We start from the raw sequence: 9030 nt of genomic DNA on the forward strand, positions 1-9030 counted from the left end.
TCTTTGACACCTCAATCATCATTACTCTGCCAAATTAAAGCAGATCAATGCTGCTTTCAAATTCTGGTTGTGATCCATCATAAGAGTCACCTTAAAGCTTCTGATGCCATGCCAATTGCTGCATCACCCTTTACTAGATTTAATATAGCAACATTGTGTCATAAGAGTAACACACACATTGCATTGTCATCCCTCCCAAAATGCACTGAGTTTCACATTGTAGAGTCTGTGTAAATGTACCTTTTTGTAGTATATATGCTACGTCAATGCAGCATCTGAGTCTTTGCAGTGTAAAGTGCTTCAGAACATGTTAGTGTTCACTGTTTATTCACAAATTGATTTACTGATGGATGGTTACCACAGAGATGAATAAACTTGGCTTCTTGTCAACACAAATCTCTAAATTATTTATTCCATCTCTGAGTTTTAAATGCCCAGTTTAAAAAAAAACACCTGTGCTTTTTTTTTTTCTTTTTCTTTTTACAAATTTGAGTCATTATTTATAATAGCAAAATGCATACCTTGAAGTAAGCAATAACGTAAGAGAGGCTGTGCTGTATCGTGAATAAGTCACTCCGCTTTGCGTCATGCCTAACAACGCCATTCAGCCATAACTTATTCATGATACAGCACTAGCCTTGAGTACCTTATTGCTTTTATATAATGGTTACCACACAATACAAATATTAAAGCCAGAAATATGTATCAATGCAACTTTCATGAATTAAACTTTCACCAAAAGCCTTCCTTCCGCCCGAAAAAATAGTCCCTGACCATGAACAGCAACAGAAGTTACATTATTATGCTATTAGATGGCAGCAAAGACTGTCTTTATGAGTGTGTCAGTCAGTAGCGAAGACTTTCACATTGAAAAGACGCAACTGACAAATGCTTTGACTAGTGCTGTCAGTCACGGGAAAACCCCTTAACTGTTAAAAGGACAAGATAATACATCGCACATTTAAACAGATGTTTTATTTTGAACGTAGGACTGACCTGAAGGAAAATGCTAAATCTGAATGCAGGTAATATACTTGCTCACTTGATCTCTTTCTCACAATACTCTTCTACATACAGTAAGCATCAATGAACAATATCAATTGAGAACATACAGTTTACATTGCTAAGAGTGGTTGCTAAAGGTGTTGTGTAGTGATACACAGAACGGTTGGGTGAAGCGGTCATAGCTGTGTTTTATTGTTTTATAATTAGTGATTTAAATGTTATTTAATATTAACTGATTTTACCTAAGCACATCATTCCAAAAATATGAATCAATTCACATTTCATATTATTCAGATGAATTTAACTAGAGTAACAAGAGTGATATGTTTTCTGCATAGAAGTAAACTGCATTTGCTGTTGAAATATTTACTGAGACTATCTGCCTTTTTATTATAAATGTTACCTTTTGCATATCAGATGTTTTATGTGAGTGTAGCAGATGAAATCATGCACAACTATTTTTGTGACAGCTGTGAAGTCAGTCTACAAAATACAGCACAGAGATTTACACACAACCAGAGAGACTGAACATTCACTCTTCAGGTGATAAACTACATTTTTATTCTATTATTTGATATTATTCAATATTATTCAATTTCTTGTTTTAATAAGAAGCAGCATTGCCACTGTGCTGTTTTTCCCACCTGGGGCAAGTTTTTTGACTAAATAGAAACTTAGTATTATATTTCATTAAAAATAATGCAAAATCCATTCAAGAAAAATAGTTGTTTTCATATGAATATATGCAATTAAATAATGCATTTGTAGAACAATATTTTATAGATTTAATAATAATAATGTGCATTGGTTGTTTGGGATTAAATTGTTAATTTTGTAGATTTTCAGACTGGATTCAAACTTAATTTACTCTCGTTTCCTCCCATAAATCACAGCTATATGTTTTGTGAGCTGTTAATTTGAGAAGACAAACACACAAGACATGAATAACTCTACAGTGAACTTCACCACACCTGAAGCATCTACAAATTCCACAAATCAGTCCATTGGGCTAATAGACAGTCTGGATATTGGGTACAGCATCGCTTTTCTGTTTGGTCTTCCTACACACTCCTATGTTATATGGCTCATCATCACAGGAAAAGGAAGTGGAGTTGCATCAGAGTTCTTCAACCTCAGTCTCTCTGTTTGTGAGATTGGTATCTCTCTGAATGGTTTGATCTTTGCACTGTCAAATTATTTTTTTAGTCTCTCAATGTTAAAAGCATTTTTACTAGGCCTTACATTCACTGGCCATCCTCTGTTTCAGTGTCTGATCTGTGTTGAGCGTTACCTGGCAGTGGTTCATCCTGTAATCTTTCTGAAGTTCAAACCTCTCAGATATAGAGTGATCTGCTGCACTGTGGTCTGGATAATGAATCTTGGCGCATGTTTGGTCTGCAAGATCATATTATTGTTATATGTAATTACTGTGTATGTATGGTTGCTGTATCTTGCTGCAGTTCCTCCTCTTCTTCTCCATCCAGCTGTTTTGTCTTGTGGCTGTTCTCAGAGCTCTGAAGCAGTCAGGACCAGGAGAGAGAGGGAGAGAGAGAGAGAGGAGGAAAACCACATGAAGAGAAGAGCATTTAATATTATTCTGATATCTACAGTGAATATGGTGATTGTATATGTCCCATTTACTATCACAGGACTCTTAAACATTCTAACACGACGGAATATTCCTGCACTTTGGCTCTTTGCTGTGATTTGTTATGTACTTGCTAGTTTTATTCAGCCTGTTCTTTATCTGCACCGTGCTGGAAAACTGTCCTGCCTCTATTCACTATAAAACCTGCTATTATGACATATTTGCTAATATTTGCTTAATTTACTTTTTTAATTTTTATAACATTTTGTCAATTTTGAAAATAACTGAAGTACATGAAATATTTCTTATGTGTGAAATTCCTCATTATTTAAACAGTTTATTCTGTGTGTTTATTAGATATGTTTGTTATAAGTGGTTGGTTCTTTCTAAATGATTACATATCAGGAGTTTAATGAGTGGAACCTGTGATCACCCATTTTCAGATGTATAAAGATTGTTTGTGAAACATCCTCTACTTCAGTAATAATCAGTTTTACATACAACATGCCTATTTTTTCTCATTCTGATAAGTACTGTGAACTTGGTTTTCATATATGCCAATTACTATTTTAGGATTATTTACAATTCTACAATATTTTGACATTTTGGTTTCCTGGTTTGACGTTGTGTTGGCTGGTTTTGTGCACCAGAATGGAAAACTTTCCTGCCTTTGTTCTCCATAAAACTTTGGGAAAATGCAATGTAATATCTTTGATAAAGGAAATGTACAAAATATGTAATATCACTAACTCAAAAATCCAGCAGTTCTTCCTGAAAGAGTTTTCAACCTGGTACCTTTTAAACACTATTTCCTGGTTGATAAATAAAATCCTGCATACTTAAAGGCCCAACTTTGTTGATATTTGTTTATCCAATAAATAATTTTATTAGTGATATAGTGTCATTTTCTCTCTCAAACTTTTTAAAGGCTTGGTCTGAAAATTTGCACTTCAGTTGTTCAAAGATTGGTGCTTGTGGAAGCCTATTTTCAGACGGATTCATTATTCCATATCTACTTTTTTGTTTAAACGTAAGAGTGGGTGTGACCATTTGTAAATTGAATATGTGGATATCCCACAATATAAAATCATAATTAATATAAAACAAGCAAGATTGCTACTGTCTCATTTCTGCAACGAAATCACAACAGTGTTGATATTCAGAACAACATCACAATTGAGTGTGATATTAAACAAGGAATTAAAAATGCAGTACTAATACGGTCATGAACTGCTCCGAGACACAAGGTTGAGGATCCAAACACAGAAGTTATCCAAAGGTAAACCAAAGACATAATCCAAACAGGCAAAAGGTCAAAAGCACAGGATAAAAAGTCCAAACAATGACAGAGTCCAAGGTACAGGCAAACAGAGAAATCCAAGACAACAGGCAGAAGATCAAAACCAAGCCACAGGAAACCAGGATACAAGGGCTCAGAAATGCAGTACAGACACATACAAGACTTTGCATCGAATGACTGAATAAACCAGGCTTATATAGGGAGAGTTAACAAGGTAAATGAGACATAGCTAAAGACAATCAGGGATGATGAGTCCGGGCAGTGAGTTCTGGGAAATGTAGTCCATGTAGAATGATAATGAACAAGAGGGGAGTGCCCTCTGGTGGACATCCAGGACACACCAGCTTGTGACTGTAACACTTACATATTAAACACAATGTTCCAGTTATTTTTCTCTTTTGTTCTCCACCATCGAAAATAGATCCAAACTCAAAACATCCACTTTATCTCCAGGCAACACATAGTAGACATGTTTCGATCCAAAATTAATTCACTCATCAGGACAGTCACTTGTTGCCACCTACTGGCACGGAAAGAATGAAAATGCCCACTAACAATACACAGACTGGCATCCTATCTGGTGAATCATATTAAAATTTACAGTAAGCTCATAATTGTTGAATAAAATACGGCTTCTTGGTGCACAGTTTCTTTTAAATCACTGAAGTTTTGTGAAATTAAAACATAGTAAGACTACAAATGAAAATCAGTGCCAATATCACTAAATGCTAGTAGCTCTAAATATAGTGTTCTTCTTCCTAAAAAGCTTATTTAACTCTTTTTATTTGTGTGCATCATACCACACAGATGAACTTTTTATTTATATGAATTTATATACATATAAAAATCCAAACCATTTAAACAAACATGTTCCATAAAGGCCTATTCCATCTGTCCTTTGAATGGACCTCATTAATTTAATAATAAACATTTGCATATGTTGTATGTGACGTCATAGACATAATATAAGCTATTCTTTTGACAGCTGTGAAGTCAGTCTACAAAACACAGCACAGAGATTTATACAGCCTACATCCAGAGAGACTGGACATTCACTCTTCAGGTGATAAACGCGTCCTTTAAATTGGATTCACTTTCTTTATATTCTGAACCATATGTCACTGTGGTTATGGTTGTATTATAGGGTTTATGATCATGTTAGATGGATTAGTTGTCAACCCAACATAAAATAATGAATATTATTAATAATTATAAAACTTTGCTTATGTTTTCGTTGTAATAATTACAAGCCCATTAGGCTATATATATAGCCTAATTCTGCGTATTCTGTTCAGCATTGTTCATTGTTCTGCATATTCTGCTGCTAATATCCGCATTTTACTTTTTTCCCAGTGAACTGGGAGTAACTTCTCTCAAATTGTAAACAATCGATTTCGAATGAGCTGGCTTATGCATTGCCAATATGCACTCGAAAATGCTTCTATATATAATAAAGGTCTACATAAAATGTGAAATTCTCCTTACCTGACGACCATCAAAGATCAGAAGGAAACGACAAATAAAAGATGATAAAATGGCCAAATTACTGTACTTGCAGCAGTATTTTTATTTCCACGCATACATTGTCCAGGACGATGAATTACCCAAAAATTCTAGGAATTTTTAATTATTTATAGGATATGGATTATTTGTAGCACAACCTTATGATTCTTTTTGAGTGAAACTTCTGAACCAAGAATCACATATTGCATATTCAGTCTACTTTCTTATCCTGTTCATGTTGAACTGCAGTCTCAGTAACCCGTTACATTTGCAATTCTCTCCTCTATTAGCAATATCAGTTGTAAGCTCATGTGGCTCAGACAGACAAGAAGGAAATGAACTCCACCACAACAGGAGCTTCCACCAACTCCATAACCCCTTCTATCTGGATAGTGAACAGTGGCCAAATGTATATTTTCTGCATCAATGTCTTGTTTGGTCTTCCTGTACAGTCATATGTTATATGGCTCATCATCACAGGAACTGGACATGGAGTTGCTTCAGGATTCTTGAACCTCAATCTCTCTTTTTGTGAGATTTGTGTCAGTGTGGATTTTCTTTTCTTTATATTGTCAAATTTTATATCAAGTCTCCTCCCATTAGCACTTGTTTTACAAGGACTTTCCATCACTGGTCGTCCTCTGTTTCAGTGTCTGATCTGTGTTGAGCGTTACCTGGCAGTGGTTCATCCTGTAACCTTTCTGAAGTTCAAACCTCTCAGATATAGAGTGATCTGCTGCACTGTGGCCTGGATAATCACTCTTGGATCCTGTTTGGTCTGCCTGATCATATTTTTGTTATCTACCATAACTGTATACACATGGTTCATCTTCATGCAGTTCCTCCTCTTCTTCTCCATCCAGTTGTTTTGTCTTGTGGCTGTTCTCAGAGCTCTGAAGCAGTCAGGACCAGGAGAGAGAGGGAGAGAGAGAGAGGAGGTAAACCACATGAAGAGAAGAGCGTTTTATCTCATTCTAGTAACTACTGTGACCTTGGTTATCACATATGTGCCATTTAGTATCTCTGCATTATTTACCATTCTGAGACAGCAATACATTGTGTCACATTACTATACTGCTCTGATTTGTTATGTCCTAGCTAGTTTTGTTCAGCCTGTTCTTTATCTGCACCAGGCTGGAAAACTCTCCTGCCTCTGTTCTCCATAAAACCTGTAGAAAATGTAACTACACCTAGTTTTATTTTTTATTTATTTATTTTTTGTTAACTTTTAGTAATGAATGGGATTTTTTTTTTTTATTAATTTATTTATTTTTTAATTTTTTTTTCTTTCAACTGAATTGTCTCTGTCCTCTTAAATGGCTGTTCATTTTGGCCTTTTCACTGCTGAATCACACACTGTCAAATGTGCAAATGTCACACACACTTGCAAATTCATGTATTGTTCCTCAAAAGTGTTCTTTATATCATCCTGATAACTTTTAATTGCAGCTTTATTTGGTATATGGTAATGACTTCTAAAAATATGAATAGCAGCCAACCACTGAGATTTCAAGTAGTAATTTCAGGGAGTTTTGAAAGTTTTGTGTTTAATATAGACAGAAACTTAATGAAAAACAGCCAGTCAGTGTGTCCATGAAGAAATCCTATTTAGTTTAAATTTATTCTTAGTGTGTTTATCTGATATATTTATTATAAATAGTAGCTATTTGCTAGTTTTTCAAATAAATCACCAATTCCTTATATGTGCCGACTTTTAATTGATTGTGGATTTTAGAATACATTTTTTGTATTATGTTTAGAATTTTTAATGATGGTGGATTTTATGAAATTATTCTTGGGATGGTTTGATGGTTGGATATTGCATGCGTTTCATTTTAGTTTGTATATTTGTACGGACATCTTCATTGTAATTCACTGTTCTTTAGTGAACCTGCGGTAATGCAGAAAAGTCAATAAAACAAAAACAAAACAATAAATCTAAATGATTCATTGTAATTTTCTCTTCCATTCTTTCTAAAAAGTTTGCATACCAGATGTTCAGTGATTGGCACCTGCTTATTTCACCTCTGTTGATTTAATGAACCATTTCTCTTTTTCGCTGTATAAAAAACAGTCATACCACATGAGCAAGAGTATCGCGGCACCATGTCTATGATGAATGACAGTGTGCTGATATTCAGAACAGCATCACAAATGCGACTGCAATATTGCTTTAATACAACAGTTAAATTAAGAAGACATTTATCTAATGACCATTTTTGGGGGGGGGGGTTATTGAAGTATCAGAATAAGAATATATGTCATTTTGATCTTCTTTAAACCTTCTTTTTACTTTTAATATTTGCATATCTGATGTTTTATATGACGTGTAGCAGATGAAGTCATGCACATATATTCTTGTAACAGCTGTGAAGTCAGTCTGTAAAACACAGCAGAGATTTATACACATCTAGAGAGACTGGACACTCACTCTTCAGGTGATAAACTCCTATTTTAAATGTAATTATTTTTCTTTTTACTGCTGAATGATATATGACAATGTTGCTGTGGTCACCAACCACATTAAAGGGGTTATGTTATATACATAACTTGAGTAAATCAGAATTGATCTCTATTTGTTTCATCAAAGTGAACTAGCAACTTACTTGACATCATTAGGGTATACTTAAAAACAAAGGTTCTTTATTGGCATCTGTGGTTTCATGAAGAAACTTTAACATGGAACCTTAATGATTCTTAATATTGGAAAAGTATTCTTTAGATGTTTAAAATGTTCTTAAAAGCAAAAAATGGTTCTTTTAACTGTAAATTGTTTTGAATTGCTGGGGTGGACTGAAAATGTGCCTTCAGCCTGTTTTTTTTTTTTTTCTTGCTTATGTTGAACTGCAGTCTGAGTGACCACATACATTTATCATTCTCTCATTCTATAGCAATACTATTCATGTTTTGTGAGCTGTGCTCAGACAAACGAGGACGAAATGAACTCCACCACACCAGGAGCTTCCACCAACTCCACAACCCCTTTGCTAGTGGGGAATCTGGAAATGTGTGTGTTCAGCATCAATTTGCTGTTTGGTCTTCCTACACACTCCTATATTATATGGCTCATTATCACAGGAACAGGAAGTGGAGTTGCATCAGAGTTCTTCATCCTTAATCTGTCTGTTTGTGAAATTGGTGTCTGTCTGGATGCTTTGTTTTTTACACTGTTAAATAGGATTTCAGTTCTTGTGCCATTAGCACTGCTTTTGCAAGGACTCTCCATCGCTGGTCGTCCTCTGTTTCAGTGTCTGATGTGTGTTGAGCGTTACCTGGCAGTGGTTCATCCTGTAACCTTTCTGAAATACAAACCTCTCAGATATAGAGTGATCTGCTGCACCGTGGCCTGGATATTTATTCTTGGCTCCTGTTTGGTCTGCGTGATCACATTAATGATATATAATATTATTGCACATGCATGGTTCTTCTTGTTGCAGTTCCTCCTCTTCCTCTCCATCCAGTTGTTTTGTCTTGTGGCTGTTCTCAGAGCTCTGAAGCAGTCAGGACCAGGAGAGAGAAGGAGAGAGCGAGAGGAGGAAAACCACATGAAGAGAAGAGCGTTTTATGTCATTCTAATAACTACTGTGAACATGGGTATCGCATATGTGCCAATCATTATCTCAGGAGTGTTTAT

Source organism: Megalobrama amblycephala, unplaced genomic scaffold, assembly GCF_018812025.1.
Source record: "Megalobrama amblycephala isolate DHTTF-2021 unplaced genomic scaffold, ASM1881202v1 scaffold530, whole genome shotgun sequence".
Taxonomy (NCBI): Eukaryota; Metazoa; Chordata; class Actinopteri; order Cypriniformes; family Xenocyprididae; genus Megalobrama; species Megalobrama amblycephala.